Source organism: Procambarus clarkii, chromosome 69, assembly GCF_040958095.1.
Source record: "Procambarus clarkii isolate CNS0578487 chromosome 69, FALCON_Pclarkii_2.0, whole genome shotgun sequence".
Lineage (NCBI taxonomy): Eukaryota > Metazoa > Arthropoda > Malacostraca > Decapoda > Cambaridae > Procambarus > Procambarus clarkii.
Window position 1 is genome coordinate 8,501,665 of NC_091218.1, and position 23,586 is coordinate 8,525,250.

The following is a 23,586-nucleotide window of genomic DNA, read 5'->3' on the forward strand; positions in this document are numbered from 1 at the left end:
ATTACAATTATCCCAATATTTTGTTTTTTTGAGGGTTATTTTTTCTTGACATCATTCCAACACACATTGACCTACAGCTTTCACATACTCGAGTATGAATGTCAAACAACGTATATTAAAACATATAAGTAAATTAATGAATTAGAACTACAGTGGTACCTCGCATAACGATCGCTCCAAAAGACGAAGATTTTGGGTAACGAACGGCCCGATCGGCGTCAAATCGTCCCGTATGACGAACGCTGGTTTGAGTAACGTCAACACCACATGGTGGGGTCGCGCTGCTTCTTGCACATTCTTAGACGCCTCCGAAGATGCTCATAAATTATGTTGTTCTTGTTTAAAGATGCTAATGATGCTGGGATATAAAGGGGTGACTGCTGAGATGTTGCAAAGCATTGACGTTTTTGTAGGAAAAAAGAAATGAAATGTCTGATATACAACAAATGTCAAAAAGGTTTGTTCGGCAGGTAGGCTGCTCCATTATAACAATCTTTCTTTGTTTCAAATGTGTTCCATTTGTTTTGTATTTGTCATTTACGTCTCAATAATGGAGCAGCCTACCTTACATATACACTCAACAAACCATTATGACATTTTCCTTTCTTCAAATGTGTTCAATATTTATTTTTCATTTGTCTTATAGCAAAAGGTTCGTTTGGTGGTCGTCAGGTAGGCTGCTCCATGCTTCTTACATACAAAAAACGTAAATAATAACAAAAATTAAGAATTTTGAAAACCAGTACAAATGTCAAAAAGGTTCGTTCGGTGGTCTACAGGTCGGCTGCTCCATGTTTCTTAAATAAAAAAAAAATAAAAGAACTGTTGAAACAATTTGAAAAATGGACAAATGCCATAAAGGTTCATTTAGTGTTTGTCGGGTAGGCTGCTCCATTATTGAGACATAAGTGACAAATACAAAACAAATGGAACACATTTGAAACAAAGAAAGATTGTCATAATGGAGCAGCCTACCCAACAAACACTGAACGAACCTTTTCTATAACGAATATGAAAGACAAGGGCTGCTGGCTGGGTTAGTACTGAGTGAGCAACCATTTGTGGCACACGTGCCTCTGGCTCCCAAACACTTGTCCGACACGGTGTTGAAAGACTGCGCTCAGTCGGTGCAATTCAGACCCTATTGTTTGAAGAACATAAGGGTCATAACATAGGTGAAGCTAGGCGCAATAAGGGCTTAACACAACAGTCGGATGCCAGTGATACAGCACCTATGAGGATGATACAGCGAGCGTATCCAGTTGTAGCTCTGAGCCCCACCCTTGCCATCTCCAATTTATATAGATGAATCGTTTTCTGCGTTTAGTGATGATGCATCTGATACAAGTAGCATAGATGAACAGGGTTAGTGGCTTCCATGGTGGTATTGTCCATAGATATTTTCAAGAATACCTGAATCTCTTCCTGACTGATGGACACTCTTTAAAGCTAGCTGAATCTCTTCCTGTGTGGGACCTTACAAAGCGATCTTTTCAAGACTACCTTACAAATCTCAAAAAAAAAAAAAAAAAAAAAAAGAATTGAGATTTTCCTAAAATTGTTTCAATACTACCTTATGCTTTACAAGCTTGGCTACATACCACCTACAAGTACTAAAGCCAAGGGTGCATGAGAGTGCGTTATTTGCAAGCACACAGAACGATGAAACAGGAAACGAAAATCTATCTGTAGCTGGTGCAAGGAGAGCAAAGTCGTGGTGAATACCATGGACTACTTCGTTGACTATTACCCACCTCCAAAGTACTGAGTGTGTAATACAGTGTGTTACTGTGTAAATAGTATGTGAAACTGTACATATTGTAATTTTAGTGAATTTTTACCACGTAATATTGTGACTAAACATTTATTGTGGACACATTACTGACACATGTATCACAGTTTCATGGAAAATTATGAACATTCTACTGTATACATATTGTAAAGGTCACAAATATGCATCATATACGATAAAAGAAACAAATAAAACCGCATTGGAAATACATAGAAAAAATATTTGAAAATATATTTGTGGCAAAACGCGGTGCTTGAATGGCCCGCGCGACCGTGTCTGAGTGCTTCACACACGGGTGACCAGGCCCGGATGACGTCACAGCGCACCTTGTCTACGTCCCCACAGCCAAAGTAAGTGGAATTTGGTAATTATTTTTGCATAGACATGTTCAGGGAAGGTAATTTATCATTTTACAAAGAAAAATTATATTTTGGGGAACATTTGATATCATGCACACTGGGGGAATTTCACAGTAAACACAGTGCATCACACTGGTTACATGGGGGACACTCGTTTTGTATGACGTCCGTTTCACATGACGAACATGGAACGGATTAAATTCGTTACTCGAGGTACCACTGTACCTTATTCATTGTCGATAACTTCAATTATCTCAAAAACTAGAATTTCAACTTTGAGTCAGCTTCAAAAATATCCAGTTTCTGACCAATTCTCACCATTTTTACAAATAATGTGCACAGCTGTCTGTTCTACAATCTTATTAGAATGGACTTTTCACGATCCCTAAACGTTTGAAGTTATCCTTTTTTTTCTAAATTTGGCGCATAATTCAAATGCCACATTGACGATTTTTTTTTAGTAAACTAAACTGAAAACATATATTCTATATCTATGAAAATGCAGATCATATACTATTCTGAGAGCATAATAACACCAAATGAACAATTGGTGATAGTTTATATTTTTGCAGCTGATTTCAAAATCTGAAGTTTTCAATATTCAATTTTATAATTATTATTTATTTTCTTAATTTTCAAGTTACGTTTGTGATCATTTAGACAAAGTTGCAGGATTTGCTAGTATGCACAAAAAATTAGAAAGCATTACAGCAAATTTGAGAAATTGAACTTTGCCATCAGGTCCTGTTGTATATGTATGCCATGGACAGCTCAAGCGTCATGAAAGTTTCATCCCAATATTTTCAGAAATGTATTTAAAAAAAAATTAAAAAGGAGAACAGCTCCATTTAACTGGAACTGAGGGATAATGCAGTAATAAAGAGAAGCAAGCACTTGTCCGATGTACAAAGAAGAATAGTAGCATGAAGTGTCCACAAAGTGGATATGCAGCTGGTGCCTGTATAGCATTGCCGATTAATACATAATAATACCAATAATAATGAGTATGTTATCATGCTCTATTTTGTTATATATCATAAAAATGCATTGCCAAATGTTAACTTAACACTTTCAGCCTCCCGGCGAAGCTAAAAAAAAAGCGGTATGTGCTCACGGCGTTTTGCCGCGTAAGCGTAAAAACAAAAATGTGCATACTCTTTTTACTCTCCTGACCTTAGTTCTCAAGCTACGTATTTCATTTTGGTACCAACGTGTTCGCAATAAAATTCTCTAGAAGAACATCAGTAAAAAAGTCACGAAATGTATAGGGATACCAGCACCAAATAAATAACTACGAAGATGACTCGCTGTGAGCGCCCAACAGCAACAAAATGTTTTTACTCTTGGGATTGTTATCACCTCCACACTTGTCCTACAGTGTTAATTTTGGTATCAATGGACTCGCAATGAAATTCCCATCACGGTGATATGAATATAAGCGTAGAATAATGATTGCGGCCCGCCCGCAAGAGTGTGGGAAGTGGTGAAATTGTTACCCGGTATCGGTGACGGGACGACACACGGCGCTTTGAAAGTTTATACTTATTTCACTCTCATGACATTATTATTCTATGTACGTCATTCATTTTTGTGTCAATGTGTTCGCAATAGAATGTTCTATGAGCCCATAGGTAAAAAACCAGCGTTGAATGTAATGAAACGCCATTTTCTGGGTGAGTCCCGGAGGCTCCCCGGAGCTATCCCAGGCTGATATGCTAATGTCAGACTTTGGCATCAGTCATGTGTATGGAGTTCTTAGGCCTACCGGGGACCACGGCCAGAACCGGGCCCCTTCAGAGAGGCAAGGGGAGCAATGGCCTATAGAAGCCCCCGTGTTAGTGGAAGCATTCTATGTCTGCCATCGACCGGAACAGGCACCCAGAAAGGTAAGCGCCCCAAAACAAACCCCTATTCTGGTTAAAATTGCTACCTAAAACCGAACTAGTGGATAGAACTCCCCAACCGAAAACAAGCAAACTAGTGTGACGTCACACACTGCCGCGCCGCTGTCTGCGCAGCTCCCCCCTCCCCGGGAGGGGGAAGGGGGAGCCCCAGACCCCCCGCGCCGGCTACCCACACCTCAGTTCTTGAGGCTGGATATAAAAAACGCGAAAAACCGCCGACCGGAGGGAGGGAGGGATGCCGGGGAGCCTCCGGGACTCACCCAGAAAATGGCGTTTCATTACATTCAACGCTGGTTTTCTGGGGGGAGCCCCGTCGGCTCCCCGGAGCTAACTACCCACAGACAGAAAAAGAGGGACTTACCCGGGAGGCGGTCGTCGCTCACCCCTCAACTCGAAGCCGAGACAACTGGCTGCAACCGCCTATCACAAAACATGATGCACCCCCGGCCAGACCAACCAAGCATCAACCACCCATGGACCCCTCCGGAACGCAGCAGTCTCATTCTTCGCCAGAAAAGAAGGAGACGGCTGCAAACGAACAAAACTATCACCACGACCAAAAGAGCAGAAACCCCTGCGCCGGAGGAGAGCATGAAGCTCCCCTACCCGACCCCCAGAGGCCAAAGCCAACAAGTGCCTTGGAAAAACAATCCTGGACCGAAGGGGCCACAACGAAACGAGGAGATGAAAGGAAAGCGAGCACTCTGTCCAAAGACCAGGACGGCTCAGGCGACGCATGAGCAGGCCGGAGGTGAAACAATGCAAGAGACAGCTTGCGAAACGGCGCAGACGTAACATCGATACCGAAAGCAAGCTGAAGCGGCTCCGGCAGCGCCGCACGATACGAAGCGACAGTGTTAGGCATAAGATGACGGTCCTGAAACAACCACGAGAGGAAGGACAAGACCACCCGAACAGACAAGGAGCTAACACGACGAAGACGCAAAAAGAAACGGAAGGACCGCCAGGAAAACTGCATACTGCCGCCGAGAAGAAGCCCTCAGGTGGGACACCAACAAGGAGGCCACCTGATCACCATAGAGATGATAGACTCGAGTCAAAAAAACCATACGCGAAGACTCGAGGAGAAGATCGAACCAGCTACGTGACGTACCGGCCCGATCTGCTGAAAGAGGCGGAGCCGCAGGAAAAACCCGCGGGTTCGGACACCGAGCAACCAGCGCCTGAAACCAAGGCTGGGCCGGCCACCAAGGGGCCAGAAGGACAACTCTCCCCCGGTAAGTCTAAGCGAGTCAGGACCTGGAGCAACAGCCGAACCGGGGGAAAGAGATACAGGAACCCCCACCTCGTCCAGTCGAGCCGAAAGGCATCGACCCCGACGGCCTCGCAATCGGGGAAGGGCGCCGCATAAACGGGAAGACGCCGCGACCACGCCGACGCGAAGAGGTCCACCTCGGGGCGCCCGAACGTCTGGCAAAGCCAAAGGAAGGACTCGTCGTCGACCGTCCACTCCGTGGAGAGAGGAACGAAGCGAGACAGGGCGTCGGCCAAGACGTTGGACACGCCCCGTACGTGAACCGCCAGGAGCCAAACCCCGAGAACTCAGCAGACGAGTCACCCGAAGCGACCAACCCCAAAGAGACAAGGACCGCATCGAACCCCCACGGTTCAGGCAATGAACCACCGGAGAGCAGTCCGAATGGAGCCGAATCGTCGATCCGCGGGCCACCCGAATCCTCCCCAGAGCAAACCACACTGCCGCGAACTCCCGCACCGTACTGTGAGCTCGACGGAAGGACGGATCCCAACGCCCCTGGCTGCCCTGGTGAGCACTGGTCACAAAACCCCAGCCGAGACGACGCATCCGTGTACACATCGAGCGAGGGCTCGGGTAGGCGCCAAGGCACTGAACCCCGAAAAACCCGAAGAGGAAACCGGTGACGCAGCAACCGACGCAAGTCCCCCGGGGGTCGAACTCTGCGATCGCGAGAGAGGCGGAAGGGGGAACCCCGAAGGAACCAGAACAGCCGTCGAAGCCAAACCCGACCCGGCGGGTAGACCACCATCGCGAAGTTCAGGCTCCCGCACAGCCCCTCGAGCAACCGCCGGGTGACCCGAGGGCCCTCTAGAAACAGACGAAGGCGGGACCGCAGCCGCAGGAGAGACTCCGGAGGGAGAGACAAGGAGGCGGTTCGAGAGTCCCACACGAGACCCAGCCATGTCCGAACCTGAGAGGGAACCAGATGGGACTTCCTCCAGTTCACCAAGAACCCGAACCCGGCGAGCTGGGAAAGAACCAAATCCCTGGCTAGCAAGCAAGCTGACTGGCTGGGAGCCCAAACCAGCCAGTCGTCGAGGTAGGCCAACACTCGAACACCTAGGAGACGCAAACGAGCCACCACAACCCGTGTAAGGCATGTGAACACGCGAGGTGCCAGGTTCAACCCGAACGGGAGACAACGAAAGCGGTAACTCAGACGCCCCACTACAAAACCGAGCCAGTCCCTGAACCGCGGATGAATCGGGACATGCCAATAAGCGTCGTCCCGGAGGTCCAGGGACACCATCCAAGCTCCCGGCTCCAAGAGGAGCCGAACCTGAGACAGCGTAGTCATCCGAAAGGAGGGGCAATGAACCCAGGGGTTCAGACGGGACAAGTCCAGAATGAACCGCAGGTCCGCGCAGTCCCGTTTCGGAACCGGAAACAGACGGGAAACCCATCTGAGGGACGACGTCGTTTCGACGACGCCCAAGCGTACCCACTCCAAGACGACTCGACAGAGCGCAGGGGAAGAAGCCTGCCCTGCCAGCCCCGACCCCCCAAAGAGGGGAGGGGCCACCCAACGCCACCGCAGGCCGCGAGACACGACCCGAAAGGCCCACGAATCGTGGGACCAGGCGCGGGCGAACAGCGCAAGCCGCCCCCCCATCGCCCCGTCAAAGGGGCAAACCGCGAAAGGGCCGGCGACCCCTACGAGACCCAGAACCCCGCACAGCGCGAACACCGCGCCGACCAGACGAGGGAGGGTCCGCAGGAGGAGCCAACCCCAAACCTGACACCAGAGACCTACCACGACGAGAGGAACCCCGAGCCCTGGCACGACCTTTCCGGGAAGACCCACCCCGGGACCCCCGGAAAACCAACAAGTCCGACATCGGACGACAAACCGCCGACGCAGCCTGAATAAACTGCGCCACGGCCGACTCCCCAAACAGGAGAGGACAAAAAGGTGAAGAACGCCTAAAAGCCAGAGCCCAAGCAGATCCCATGGAGGAACCCATCACCGCCTGCCGACACGCGAGACGGGAAGCATAGAACAGGGAAACCGCATCCCGCAAAATCGGCGTGAACAGCTTCAACAAGGCAGCCGACGAACGTGCAGCCGAGGACAAGGTGCCGGACCCCGGGACGGACCCAAACGTCCCCACATCCTCCACGAGCCAATCCGAAGACAGCTCCAGGAGGGAAAAGAACCGCAAGGCCGAACACAAAAGGCCCCGATCGCGCAAGTCCTCCGCCACGAGCGCCGCCGAAAGGGAGGGAACCTGCACATGGAGCTGAATAACGCCCACATCGCGGGGAAGGGCAGGGGCAAACAAGCACTCATTCAGGTACTCAAGTTCACCCCCCAGGAAAACCTGAAGCACCGTGGAAGCTTCCCGCCACTCCAGCGCGCGGGAACAACAGAAGGAATGCCAGGAATCCAGACCAAACAAGGGGCAGTCTGCTAGCCAGGACGACTCCGGAACCTCGTAACGGAGCCAGAAAGGGAACGAAGTCCCAAACCTGAACGTGGACGGATCCATTTCCGAGGCATAATCCGGGTCACGCAGGAGGTAAGCTGCAAAGGCCGCTCGCACCACACCAGGTTGGATGCGATAAGCCGAAAACCTCCAGAAAGACGGAACCGACATACCCGGGGAAACACGGAACCGAACCCGGGGAGGGGCCAACACCAAATCCAACTCGTACGCAGAGGGGGGGGGAAAGAAAACCCCACTCCTTGTAACAATAAGCCCCGCTCAGTGGGAAGAAAAACCCAGGCGGGGTCCAGCGGGGCCCAAGGCCCCCAAGTCAGCCCCTCCCCAGCCTCGAGGTCCGTCACCACAGGACCCGAGGCCGAGTCCTCTCCCCAAGCCCCGACCCCACAAGACAAGGACGGAGCAGCCGGAAAAGCTGGAGGAAGAGGGGCCCACTGGTCAGACCCTGAAGCTTCGGCCGGGAGACAAGACTCGAATGCCTCTGCCGCCCCCCCGGAAGGGGCAACCCCCGAAGCTGCCCGAGTCTCGAGATCAAGTAACCCCTGCTCCGACCCCGAAAGCCTCAGACGCTTCGGGGCCGGAAGCAGGGGCGGGGGACCAGAACGAACAGAAGGGGAAGGACGAGGAGGTGCGGACTGAACCAGGATCGAAGCGACCCCCACTCCCAAGTCCGGGTCTCGAAAAGCAAAGCGGGGCAGCCCCGGGGCATCCGGGGAAGCAACCAACCGAGCGCGTTGCAACAGACAAAACCTAGACTGCAACGCACGTGCCGCCTGTACCCGAATAGAATCAGAGGATTGGGTAAATTGAGTCACAAGCAAGCAGCAACACTCACAGGACTCAGGGTCGAAAGTATCACCGACCCAACAGGCAGCGTGGCAGAGGCAAAAACAATGAGGGTCACCCTGAGACAAGGGGACCGAGCAACCCTCAAACTCGCACACAGCGAGTGGGGACTCCGGGGTCACATCCATCGGACCCACGCGCCCCCTAGGGGATTCCCAGGGTCCTGAGCGTTTACTTTAAGAGGACTCGCGCTCAGGTAGTCCCAGGCAGGGTGCTGCAAACCGGCGCCCAAAACTACCAAGCAAACTTCTAAAGCTGAACCCCAGGGACGTGTACACTCACGGGGACCTAGCAGGGGGTGCCACCGATGAGAACAGTGGAAGGGCAAAAACAAACTGAATAAAATGACAGAACCCCCCACCAGGCAAAAACAAAAAGAAAAACAAAACCCCGCAAGAGGACAGCGAACCCCAAGGAACAGAGCCGGCCGCGATGTCGGGAAATACAAGCTGAGCAGCACCCTGCGCCCCTACCAGTGCAAACTGCCTCTTACCTGCCGGTAACAAGGGAGAACAGAACACCCAAGAGCCCAACAGGCGGCCGAAAAACCGAAAGGTAAAACGGACCAGCAGAGGCAGACCCCGAGGAGCCTGTGGAAGGTGGCCCCAAGCCCCAAGGGCAGTACTTACAGGGCACCTAGGGAAGGCAGCCCTAGGCGCATGCAGCCCGAGTACTGAAGATAACTCCTGGCTCTCGCACCCACAAAACTAACACCACACACAAAGCACAGTGCAGTAGCGACACCGGAGCCAGAGCACACGACCATCGCCTATAGCATCAGCCTCAAGAACTGAGGTGTGGGTAGCCGGCGCGGGGGGTCTGGGGCTCCCCCTTCCCCCTCCCGGGGAGGGGGGAGCTGCGCAGACAGCGGCGCGGCAGTGTGTGACGTCACACTAGTTTGCTTGTTTTCGGTTGGGGAGTTCTATCCACTAGTTCGGTTTTAGGTAGCAATTTTAACCAGAATAGGGGTTTGTTTTGGGGCGCTTACCTTTCTGGGTGCCTGTTCCGGTCGATGGCAGACATAGAATGCTTCCACTAACACGGGGGCTTCTATAGGCCATTGCTTCCCTTGCCTCTCTGAAGGGGCCCGGTTCTGGCCGTGGTCCCCGGTAGGCCTAAGAACTCCATACACATGACTGATGCCAAAGTCTGACATTAGCATATCAGCCTGGGATAGCTCCGGGGAGCCGACGGGGCTCCCCCCAGAAAAGATCAACAAAGCGTAAGATAGAATAGCGCCAACTATAAAACAACGCTGGAACATATCAGTGAGAGTCAAACACACACGAAATGTTTTTACTTTTGTTATGTTTGTGAACCTTTCATGAACTTATTGTACCATGCAGCCTATTGGTGAGAAAGAGAGCCTCATGGCGCGCAGTTTGAAACAAACCCAAAGTAAATCGGATAAAAATTGAATTTTATACAAATATTTTAAAAGAGGACATAAATTTATGTCCACCATGCAGGAGCGGGTAGGCGAAACAGGACGCCGGGAGGAGTCCTCATCCGCAGAAAGTGTTATATTAATATCTGTTACTTTCACCAATGTCCATTTTTTTTTTGTCTCCTTTGTATATTATCTGATTTTGTTGTAACCTCTACATCCTGGAGAGTGCATACCCATCCCTAACTATGTCAAGATAGCATGAAATTGGTCACCAAATAAATCAGTCACAACTGGCAGAACTTGGGACTGAATTTTTTGACAGTTTTTCAGATTTCAAATTCTATTTTCTTTGTATCTTTAGGCGGTTTTGATGATTAGGGACCAGATTAGGGCTTTATAACTTTTATACAGAATACATTTTTATCCCCTAAATCCCTAGTTAATCCCTATATTTTATTTCTTTGGGGGGGGGGGTATTTTTTCTTGACCTCCTTACAACACATATTGACCTAAAAGTTTCACATGTTCGAGTACGAATGCCAAACAACCTTTAATAAAACATTTAAGTAAATTAATGAATAAGAACTAAATTATTCATTGTCGATAACTTCAACTTCAATTATCTCTAAAACTAGAATTTCAACTTTGAGTCAGTTTTAAAAAATCCAGTTTCTGACCAATTCTCACCATTTTTACATATAATGTGCACAGCTGTTTCTTTTACAATCCTATTAGAATGGATTTTTCCCAAACCCTAAATGTTTGGATTTATCAATTTTTTTTCTAAGTGTGGCATATAATTCAAATGCCACATTGACAATTTTTTTACAGTAAACTAAACTGAAAACATACATTCTAAATCTATGAAAATGAAGATCATATACTATTCTGAGAGCATAATAACACCAAAGGAATAATTGGTGATAGTTTATATTTTTGCAGCGGATTTAAAAATCTGATGTTCTCAATATTCAATTTTATAATTATTTTTTATTTTCTTATCTTTTAACCCTTCAATTGCGCATCGCATCATATGATGCTTTGACCGACTTGCAGTAAATTGTGCATTGCATCATGTGATGCTTTGGAGTACTACGCAAGATTTAAAAGGCCCGCGGATACACGGGGTTCACCACACCTTCATCAGGGCTCTTGTAAACAGACGCCATTTTAAAAAAAATCGTGGGCCAAACTCCCATGTGTTAGGGGCCTCAGTATTGAGTGAGCAACCAAGCCTGACGCACGCAGCATGAACTCACAGCACTGCTGTTCAGCTTGTGACCACAGCATCGCCTAAAAATGCCATAATATTCTTGTTCATGCTATTATGTAGCGATGATATTATTACAGAAACCCCTGTCATAAAACTGACCAGGGTTCTGATAATAGCAGGATTGTGGTGATATTTAGCGCTGTGCGCCATGGAGGGAGGAGTAATGCTGTGGGAAGGGAGGGTAGTGGCGTTATCTTCTGACTGTGTGGCCACCTTTTATTGACTGCACTCACCATACCAGCTTAGTGGTTCGCTATGGTGAACACAAATGCAGATACTTATATATAACATGTGTATAGAGGATATAAACAGCGAGAGGAGTAGGTTGGGAACCGCTATTTTGGTGAGGGAGGAGCGTCGTCTGCAGGACTTATCATGTTGTTTACTGATGACCACGATGGTCTTTGGGCACCATACCAGTTTACTTGTACAAGTATGGTGAATAAAACAGGTAGATATTTATATATAATGTGTGTATATAGCGTAATAGCACCACAAACAGTATTGTTGTAGGAGAAATATTAGTGCGTCTGGCCTTGAGGGTGGTAGCCATCAGCTGACTGTGTGAGGTCCTACGTCTTTGTGCCTTTACTCACCATACAAGCTTAGATGTACAGTTATGGTGAACAAAACATGCAAATACTTATATATAACCTGTGTATATAGTGTAATAACCGACAAAGTATTTGCTCACTGTTTGATGAACATAATTGAATCAACAATATGCACACCATATTTTTGAGTACAGCGATGATTCACTCATTTTATTATACAGGGGTACCTCAGTTTAAGAGTTTAATTCGTTCCAGGAGACGGCTCGTATTCCGAAAACTCGTATTCCGAAGCTAATTTCCCCATAAGAAATAATGGGAAATGAATTAATCCGTTCCTGACTACCCCAAAAACCCCACATCAAACTAAATTTTTATACCTAATTCATCTAAATAAACCTACAAAACTATGTTCAAGTTATTACTTACCTTGCTGTTGAATGCTGTAGGCGTATGGAAGATGGTGAGGAGGTGGGAGGAAGAGAGGAGTTACTGTTTGGAAGGGGAGTCCCCTTCCATTATCACATCAGGCAGTGAGGACTTCACTGGTATGCACACTCTGGCACATTTTGCCTGCATACCACTTGGACTTGCTTGTTTTACTAAGAATTTGTCTAATGACACTTGTTTTTCCCTACATTTTAACACTTGTCTGTAGTAAGACATCACAATATCAGTTAAAAGGTCAATGCAACGGCCTGCTACAGCTTTATCTGGGCGAGTTTTTTCAACAAAACTTTGCAGTTCTTACCATACTTCACACATTTTCTTAATCAAGAAGGGACATCCTCTACTGCCTCTACTCACAGCTATTTTCTTAGGTTGAACCTTACCAATGGCTTTCTTGAGACCCATGGCAAGATATATAATGACAACTTTTATGCTCAAATGGCCAAAAAAACGATAAAAAACTGTATATCCTTGTGAAGAATTCAGGTGGGATAGTCACTGGACACAAGACACTGGTAAACTGAGGCGCGATCGCCATGCCACCACGCGCCAGTCGGCCTGTACACGTATCAACAAAATCGCGTTCCGAGGTAACTCTCGCCTTCCGAGACATATTTTCCGAGGAAATCCTGCTCGTATTCCAAAAAACTCGCATACAGGGATACTCGTGTTCCGAGGTACCACTGTATAAATATATCACACTACACACTATTGAATAATATTACAGCAAAAAAACTATGAAAAATCAATCAGAGACATTGAAATAATTAGGTAATTATCTCTTTGTGGCAACTCCGGCCTGACAGCTGGCGATCAACAGACCGCCTGGGACGCATGCTGAGTCAGCGCCTATTTTTTGCCAGAATTCCCCGCCCTATAGCGGGCAAAATATGCTACTTACGGTTTTTTTATTATTTTTCTCGAGATCAGTGAACACAAATTAACAGGTTAGGAAGAAAAAATAATTTTTTTTTTTTTTTTTTTTTTTGGTATGCGCCTGTGGGTGTCAAATGGTATATAGCTATGCGCCATTTAAGGGTTAAGTTACGTTTGTGATCATTTAGACAAAGTTGCAGGATTTGCTAGTATGCACAAAAAATTGGAAAGCATTAGAGCAAATTTGAGAAACTGTACTTTGCCATCAGGTCCTGTCATAAATGCTCCCGAAATATGGTGTATATGGTCCCGAAACACTATGGGTGCTAGTGACTTTACAAGAATGGTAATTTAACTTAATTTCTAAATTCTCTGTTAACCCCCCAATATATCTTCTTGTAAATAAATAAATAAATATGTATGCCATGCACAGCTTAAGGGTTAATACAGAACTGTACTGTATAAAATGTATAAAACTTCAAACTAACAATAATAATATTTTAAATAAAACAATTTGTAAGTTAATTCTATTAGAAATGCAGCTGAAAGACTTGCTGTGAAGTTAAACATGGACAATTTCAAGGCTAGCACTGAATAGTATGTTGATTTAAAGAGAGGCAATGCATCATTAACAAGAAAATTTGTGGCGAGGCATTAAGTGCAGGTGTTGGAAGTGCTAATGCATATAAGCATAAACTTTCTCAGCACATGATATCTAATAATCTAAGCTGATTTTAAGTGTACAAAGCAGATGAAACAGGCTTTAACTGAAAGATATGTATATAATAAGATACATGATATTTAACTGAAACTATATATTATGAAAGATATTGTAATGAAACTCACAACAAAGAAACAATCTAAGATTCAAAAGTTTTTGGTATGGTTTCACAGTAGGCCTACAGGACCAGCACCCAGCACTAGCAAGGACTCACCTTCCGAGGATGCCCAGGCAACTAGACCAGCACCCAGCACTAGCAAGGTCAAACCTTCAAAGGATGCCCAGGCAACTGGACCAGCACCCAGCACTAGCAAGGACTCACCTTCTGAGGATGCTCAGGCAACTGGACCAGCACCCAGCACTAGCCATAACTTGCCTGGGAGTACCAATTGAGCTGTACAGTACAGTTCTAATGACATTAAATGTACAAAGTGTAGTTTATATGATATAAGTGTACTGCAGTAGTGTGATTCTAGTGGTCTGTACTTTATGTACAGACTGTAGTGTATAATGTACATTTGTTAGAAAAGTTACTGTTCTTTAAACAATTTATATTCATGTGTGTGGCACTCTCAAGATATTAAGGCTAACAAAGTTTGCACTACAAAACTCAACTGGTAGGGTAAGTACAGTACTGTAACGTGCAATATCAATTTATTTCATTGCAATTCAAATTCTTTGTTATTTAAATTTTTCAAAAGGCAAATGTGTACTGGCATATGTATTATTAATTTTTTTTTTGGGGGGGAAGGGGGATGCTGGGGCCGGATTGATGGAATGAATTCCACACTGAAATGAATCGGCTACGCCCCCATATAGCTCGTTCAAGCGAGGGCACACTGTATTACTCATATAATTTCTACATTTACTGTCTACATTTAATGTCATTTAATTTCATGCATTTCTTTGATAAAGTGTTTACTCGTGTCCTTTATGATCTTGGTTATTTGTAAGTGTTGGGACCATTAACCTTAAATTATAGTATGTTTATGTTACTCTATGTTGTGATATGTTCCAAGAAAATGTCATGAGGAGCCGTTCTAAATTACCCCTTCTATTTCCATTCTGTAATTAATGTAAATAAACTACTGTACTGTTGCTAGAACTACTGACTCCATAATGTAATAATCTATGCCAGTACTCTTGACTATACTCTGTACCTGTAAAGTAAGCTGTAAAGTACCTGTACACATTTTTTGTCAATTTTACTGTAAATTATCTACTTAAAATTATCTGTTAGTTTAAGGACTTCCCCGAAACTCTATGCGTGCTAATGGCTTTACAAGAATGTAAAATCAACTTCATTTCTATGTTCTCTCTTAACCCCCAATGTACCTTCTTGTATATAAATAAATAAATAAATAAATGCTTGTCATCCTTATGAATCACCTTTGTATTAATATTTTATTTTTCTTGAACATTCTCATTTTGTTAGCTTACTTCTCTTATAGTATTAAGTGTTTTACCCCATCACAACATTAAATAAAAAATTTCTATTTTACTCTTTAATTTTGCCCGAAACTCTTAGTGGCTTCATTAGTATGTGTAACTGCTGTCACTTCAATTGAACAATACTCTAATTATACATAGAAATCACAATAGTGTGATGCATCAAATTTATTTATTTATTTATTTATTTATTTATTTATTTATTTATTTATTTATATACAAGAAGGTACATTGGGTTTGTGAGAATACATAGCATGGTATTTACAATCTTGTAAAGCCACTAGTCTCGCAGATTTTTGGGCAGGTCCTTAATCTAACAGATAATTTTAAGTAGGTAAATTCTATCGGAATTAATAAAATGATAATAGATACATTGCAAGAAAGAAAAAAAAATGAGATGAGAGAGATTAGTGGGAATATTAAAGCACATTGGTATATTAAAGTTCAGATTGATTGCATTGACAGCTCGATTGGTAATTTAAACAAAGATTAATAGGCACCATACAGCAAATTGAAAGCACATATAAGAAGACAGCAATGATCACACCGGTAAAGTTGTTTGGATTGGGTACATGAAGATTGGGAGATTGGGTAGCACTAGATGCAGTGCAATTTTAAAGCAACAAGGTAGAAAACTATGAAGATGAAATTAGGTACTTTTTAGTTTTGTTTTTGAATGACACAAAAGTTGGACAGCTTTTCAATTCATTAGGGAGTGAGTTCCATAGACTAGGTCCCTTTATTTGCATAGATTGTTTGCACAGATTAAGTTTGACTCTGGGGATATCAAAGAGATATTTATTTCTGTTGTGGTGATAATGGGTCCTATTACATCTCTCCAGGGAGAGTTTAAGAACAGGATTTGCATTTAAGAACAGGGTTTTGTAAATGTAGTTGACAGAAGAGAATGTGTGGAGTGAGATTATGTTTAGCATTTTTAGGGAGTTTAACAAGGGGACTGAGTACTGAGTGTTGTCTGAAAACAGAATTTGTTATTATTCTGATAGCAGATTTTTGCTCGGGGATGATGGACCTGAGGTGATTTGCAGTGGTTGAACCCCATGCACAGATACCATAATTAAGATAGGGATAGATTAATGCATAATATAGTGAGATGAGGGCAGTTAGGTACATAGTATCTGATTTTAGAGAGTATACCAACTGCTTTAGAGACTTTCTTTGTTATGTGTTGTATGTAGGTGCTGAAGTCGAGTCTCTTATCTAGGAATAGGCCAAGAAACTTTCCATCATTTTTATTACTTATGTTAACATTGTCTATCTGAGGCTGAATTGCATTTGTTGATTTGCTTCCAAATAAGATGTAGTAGGTCTTTTCTATGTTAAATGTTAGTTTGTTGGTTGACATCCATAAGTGGACATTTTTTTAGTTCATTATTAACAGCATTATTTAGTGTATGTGTTTTGGGGTTAGAGTAGATGAGGGTAGTATCATCAGCAAACAATATAGGTTTCAGAATGTTGGTGACATTAAGCAGACCATTGATGTATATAAGAAATAGGAGAGGTCCCAAGATGCTGTCCTGTGGCACCCCAATGGTTATTGGTAGAGTGGGAGAGGTTATATCATTGATGGCTACACATTGGTGTCTATCACTAAGATAGGATTGGATCTAGTCCAGGGCATGACCTCAGATTCCATAATGATGCAGTTTACATAAAAGGTAGTTGTGATTAACAGTATCAAAGGCCTTTCTCAGGTCAATGAAGAGTCCAATCGGAAACTCATTTTTGTCAAGGGCTGAGTAAATTACATCAAGGAGACTAATAATTGCGTCGTTAGTACTCTTTTGGGAGCGGAAGCCAAACTGACAGGGGCCGCGTATGTCGAATTTTACGAGGTAGGAGTACAGCTGTTTGTAGATAATTTTTTCAAATATTTTTGATAGTACGGGTAGGTTTGATATGAACAAATTTGAAATGAGTTTGTTTGTTTCATTTCAAGTTTGAAATGAACAAATCCACAAGAGCCGTGACGAGCGTTCAAATCTACGTCCGAGAGTGTGTAATGAAGGAAGGGCGAAGAGGTAGAACAGCTTATTGACAGAGCTCAGGTGCATGGGGGAATTGTGTAAAAACCTAGTTTGTGTCTCGGAGAGACTGCAGGATCCGTGGTAGGTCAAGTTGATTTCTCGGTTGCAATTCTTATCCATGTCGTAGCTCAGTTGATTAACCACCATGCTGCGCCGAGTTTATTGTGAAATTCCCCCTGTGCGCATGAAATAAAGTGTCCCAAAAAATTTATTTTTTCTTCATAAAATGATAAATTCCCTTCCCTGAACATGTCTATGTAAAAATAAGTACCAAATTCCACTTACTTTGGCTCTGGGGACGCGTACAAGGTGCGTTGTGATGTCATCAGGGGCTGGTCGCCCGTGCGTGACACGCCCAGACACGGTCGCCCGGGCCATTCAAGCACCAGATGTTGGCACAAAAATATTTTCAATTATCTGTTTTATGTATTTCCAATGCAGTTTTATTTGTTTGTTTTTTTATCATATATGATGCATATTTGTATCCTTTACAATATGTATACAGTAGAATGTTTATAATGTTCCATGAAACTGTGATACATGTGTCAGCAATGTGTCCACAATAAATGTTTATTGTCGCAATAATACTTTTTAAAAATTCACTAAAATTACAATATGTACAGTTTCACACACTACACAGTAACACACTGTATTACACACTCAGTACTTTGGTAGTGAGTAATAATCAACGAAGTAGTCCAGGGTACACAGTGCGACTTCGCTCTCGTTGCACCAGGTACAGATAGAATTTTGCTTCCTGTTTCTTTGTTCTGTGTGCTTGCAAATAACGCACTCATGTACACCCTTGGCATTAGTACCTGTAGGTGGTATGTAGCCAAGCTTGTAAAACATAAGGTAGTCTTGCAAAGATTACAGGGAAAGATCAATTTGTAAGGTAGTCGTGAAAAGATCTCCTTGTAAGGTCCCAAACAGGAAGAAATTCAGCCAGCCTCAAAGAGTGTCCGTCAGTCTGGAAGAGATTCAGCCAGCCTCAAAGAGTGTCCGTCAGTAAAGAAGAGATTCAGCTATTCTTGAAAATATCTATGGAAAACACAACCATGGAAGCCGCTAACACTGTTTATCTATGCAACTTGTATCAGATGCATCATCACTGAACACAGAAAACGATTCATCTATGTATCATCTAAATAAATTGGAGATAGCATAGGTGGGCAAGGGTGGCGCTCAGAGCTACAACTGGATACGCTCGCTGTATTGTCCTCATAGGTGCTGGATCACTTGCATCTGACCTTTGTGTTAGGTTCTTATTGCACCTAGCTTCACAAATATTATGACTCTTATATTCTTCAAACATTAAGGCTTGAGTTTCACCGACAAAGCGCGATCTTTCAACTCCGCGTCGGACAGGTGTTTGGGAGCCAGAGGTGCGTGCGCCACTCATGGTTGCTCAGTCAGTACTAACCCAGCCAGCAGCCCTAGGGCATAAGGGGAATTTTTTCCAAGATGGCTGCCTCTCACTGGAGGTCCTAAGAGTCCATTTCGTACACAACGAACCTCGCACACATTTAGAATGGGTACGAAAAAATCAAACTGAGTATTCTTGGTTGGCGCAGTTAAGTGGTTAAGGATCGTCTGGGATCTTCTCGGATGTAGGTTCAAACCCTCGTCATGGCCCTTGTGGATTTATTCATTTATTACTCTTATGTTCTTTGTACACACACTCTTTTGAATAAATAATAATAATATTATTACTGTATTAATATTATTATTATCATTTACTCACAGAAAATCACACTAACATGATATACATCAATGAGAAAATTCACTCGGGCTGTGAGGCGATGCGAACCTGCAATGTTTGCGTCACCTCACAGCCCCAGTGGATCGTTCATTGATGTATATCTCCTTAGTGCGATTGTCAGTGTAGTATCTGAAGTTGGGCGTACAGTGTTCAACTACAACACTTTACCCCTTCACCTGAGTGCTTGGGGGGGTCTTACGTAAAACTTGGATTGGCTTCAAGTCTTCCTGTGATATAAGGATATCACAGACTTCCTGTGACATCAGTAGAAATCTGAGTGTAAGACTTTTAGGAAGTCAGTAGTGGTACAGTGGTAGAGTATGCGGCTGGCAATGCCTTGGTCGTGGGTTTGTGACACCACACAGTCCCAGTGAATTTTCTCATTATTATTCTTATTCTTATTATTCGATAGGCCAATGTCCACACCCCAACAATGCCATAGGCTTATAATTTACCCCAACAATGCTATAGGCTTATAATTTACCTCAACAATTCCATAGGCCTACGTCTACATCCCAACAATGCCATAGGCCTATTTCCACACCCCAACAATTGCATGTTGGGGTGTAAGACAATGGTGGAGCAGAAAGTACTCCAGTACTTACGGAGGATGATGAGAGTGCGAGGAACAAGGTGGTCAGGTGGAGCCAGGTGACTCCTTCCTTCAACAGTTTTGTCTCTCCCTCGTGATATATCCTCAATGTCTTCAGTGTGTCTTCTTCACCACACACTTACACTGCCATAAGTGTCCTGAGAGTACTGTGGGAGGGACAATTTGGCGGGTATTGTGGACACAGGTCTTTACGACAGGCGAACCTAACGAGTCGTGGAGACTCTATAGCAATCTTTGTTGTGATGACGTCACTCGCTCGCTCGCTTACCCGCCACAGTGCTCTTCCCATTTTCTTTGGTTACTGATCTTTGCCGACGTTTAATTAACCTGAGAGCAACTAATATTGGTGGCCTCAACGAGAACAGGAAGTTGGCGGCTTGTCAAAGGTCCTATCCATTTGTCTGGATGATCTTTTCTATCTGTATTTTAAAACCCAGTAGAGTTTTGGCGTTTACCTTACCTACTCTCTGGCGGGTAGGCTGTTCCACGGGTTTACAACCATACGGGGTGAAAAAGCCTTTCCTGTTTTCTGTCCTACATTGTGGCTTGTTGAGCTTGAACCCGTTGCTCCTCGTTCGTGTTACATCTGACCTTTTGAAGAAAGTGTCCGGATCGACATCGTCCAAATTGTTTAGTATTTTAAGTGTTTCGATGAGCTCCGCCCTGTCATGCCTGGTTTGCAGTGTTGTTTGGCCAGTGGCCCTCAACCCTTCCTGATACGAGAGATGACTAAGCTCTGGTATGATTTTTGTTGCCCGGTGTTGCATCTTCTCCAGAGCAGCTATGTCTTTCTGAAGATAAGGTCTCAATGCCTGTATGCAATAATCCAGGTGGGGACGCACCAGAGACTTATACAATTAAACGACTACTTTAGTTTCCTTGAAAGTAAAGGCACGCTTGATTATTCCCAAGGTTTGGTTCGCTTTTTTTTTACTGCCGCTCCCACTTGTTGTGCAACTTTTAGTGAATGATGGATTCTGATTCCAATGTCGCATTCTTCATCTATCTGTTGTAAGGTAGTGTGGGCAATTTGGTAGTTGTGACGTGGAATGTTATGCCCTACAGGCAAGGTCTTGCATTTATCGACATTAAAGAGCATTTGCCAGTCATCTGACCATTGGTGGAGTTCATGTAGATCTCTTTGTAAGGTCTCAATATCACTTTCATTTCCTTCTTTATCATAGATCTTAGTGTCATCTACAAATGTGTCATCTGCCCAACATTCCATCTCCCTGGATGAACAGGACCAGCAAAAGCTGCTTGACTATGTTATTGTGTTGTCCCAAAATATTCCTGTGGAACGTGAAAGTGGAAAGTGTATTGAAATAGTTCAGGATCTCATAAAAGATTCAGATTCAGATTCAGATTCAGATGTTTATTCAGGTAAGGTATATACATACAAGTGATGTTACATTAATGGATTGATATATAGATAGAGCTAGTACATACAATGCCTAAAGCCACTATTACGCAATGCGTTTCGGGCAAGAAAAAGACGAATTGCGTGTCACTCTAAATAAAACCGACATTATTGCTGCCTACAGAGTAGGCAAAAAGAATCCATCAGGTCTAAACTAGCGAAAAATTTGCCTCAAGCTACCTTCCCAAACCATATAATCGCATCTTGTCCGGACAGCTGCATCCCAACGAAAGGGAATCTACATCAACGAGTGCTTGACTAGAAAAAGACAGCAACTCCTCTACCGCCTGCGTCAAATCCGTCATCAAAACCCAGATGCGATTCATCAGTGCTTCGTTAGAGATGGCGTGATTAAAGTGAGAAAGACCTCAGGAGGTAAAATGTTTACAATTGCTAATGAGGATAACCTCAACACTTTCCTCTCCCAATGTGGTTTGTCTCACCTTATTATCCCTCTCATTGAGTCAACATAATTAACCCCCTTGTCACCTAGTGCGGGCTACGTATCCTAAGTCTCTTTGTTACTCTTTTTTAAAGTAAATTTTAATTTAATGTATATTAGTCATTTATTGGACTTAATTAATTGAGTGCATTAATATTTTCTTTAGTTCTTATTAATTATGGGATCATAACTAAACTATTTATAGTTAATAATCATTAGATTAAACTTGCCTATGTTTATTATTCAACTTTTTCTTTGCTTTCATTTATTACCTAGGTTGCCTAGCCTCGCCATACTCCCTTACTCCATTGTACCCCTGGCTTTGCCTGTGTCTCAAAATGCTAATTATTACTTACAGTGTACCTGAGAGAACTTGTTAGCAATCTACCTCATTTTTCTTTTTCTTTTTTTTTTTGTTCATTTTGTGTTTTTCTTGTATAGGTCTTGTTTATATTATAATTTTCCCCCCTTTTATATCAAAATTTTGTTTTGTAATTGCCATTCTTGCTTTGTTTTCCTACAACCAGCCTTCTTATGCAAACAAATATAGACCCAGAACTAAACCTCTTATCCACTATCTATGACAATCATCACTTTAATGATCAAAATTGCAGATATTTTACAGCTCATGATGTAAACAATGTATTAACACATAATCACAATATCTCTGTAATCAACTTGAACATTAGATCCCTAGGTAAACACTTCGATGATGTTAGTGCCTTGATTGAAACTATTGACAACAAATTCTCTCTTATTATACTTACTGAAACGTGGTTAAAAGAGGATACTACTCAACTCTTTAACATGCCAAACTACTCAGCAATTCACAACTGTCGACCAATTCAGAGAGGTGGTGGTACTGCTCTTTACTACCACCAAGAACTGACATACTTAAAAGTAATTAGAACTAGAGACTGCTGTGGGGAGTATATCTTCGCCAGTTTCAGAGTCAAGGGGGCTGAGTCTGTCCTGACTGTGGGAGCAGTCTATAGAATTCCTAACACTGATGTGTCCGAATTCAACTCTAACCTTAGAAATCTAATACTAGATAACAGACTGAACAAAAACTATCTAATTATCACAGGGGACTTTAATATTGATCTCTGCGAGCCTGAACACCCTACTGCTGTTAGCTTCCTCAACTGTATGAATTCCTGCTTCTTCATACCCTTAATCACTAGACCTACTAGAATCACTGATAGTACTGCCACGGCTCTTGATCACATCTGGACCAACATAACCTCTCCACTTACTTCAGGGATAATCATCGATAGCACTACAGACCATTACCCCACATTTAATGGGGGGTAACTAACCTAACTAACTAACTTTCTCCTAACATTAACAAACCACCTCTAGAGACAAGGGAGATAAGCTTTAGGCTGCACAATGAAACTGTCATAAGCAATTTTATAGCTGCTGCTGCTAATGTCAACTGGGAGTCCGAGTTAGGTAACATAGGGGACATCAACCTAGCAGTGCAATCTTTTCTTCAAAAAACTCTCAGCCTTTATAACACCCACTGTCCTATGCTAACGAAACAAGTCACAACTAAAAGGCTAAATAATCCTTGGCTTACAAAGGGGATACTTAAATCCATTAATAAAAAACATGACCTTGAGAAAAAGTATAGGTTAGGAATCGTCTCCAAAGAATTTTCAAAGAATTACTCATCACTGCTATCTAAAATAATTAGGAGAGCCAAAAATAAATACTATGAAGATAAATTTACCCAAACAAAGGGCAACATTAAGAAAACATGGAGCACAATTTCACAAATATTGGGATCAAAGAAGATTTTAAATAACAAATCAACACTCCTGTCAAATAACGATGGTCTGCTTTCAGCCTCTGACACTGCTCTTGAGTTCAATAGGTTCTTCTCCTCCATTGGGTCATCCCTTGCAAATGATATTCCATCTTCCAGTACTAATGTTCAGGACTATCTTACAGGTAACTAT

General features: G+C 43.6%; 1 protein-coding gene across 2 annotated transcripts in view; it reads right to left on the reverse strand.

Moving 5' to 3' along the window:
- LOC123748947 (tripartite motif-containing protein 59-like) overlaps positions 1-19,985 on the reverse strand; it is a 112,639-nt gene extending 92,654 nt beyond the window's left edge. The window contains exon 1 of one of the 2 annotated variants that reach the window (XM_069311030.1): positions 19,753-19,985. The gene's annotated coding sequence lies outside the window, so the exon portion shown is untranslated. Of the gene's footprint in view, positions 1-14,207; positions 14,238-19,752 lie in introns of those variants that run through there. The other variant, XM_069311031.1, reaches the window with a different exon arrangement.
- Between the last annotated feature and the right edge of the window lie 3,601 nt (positions 19,986-23,586).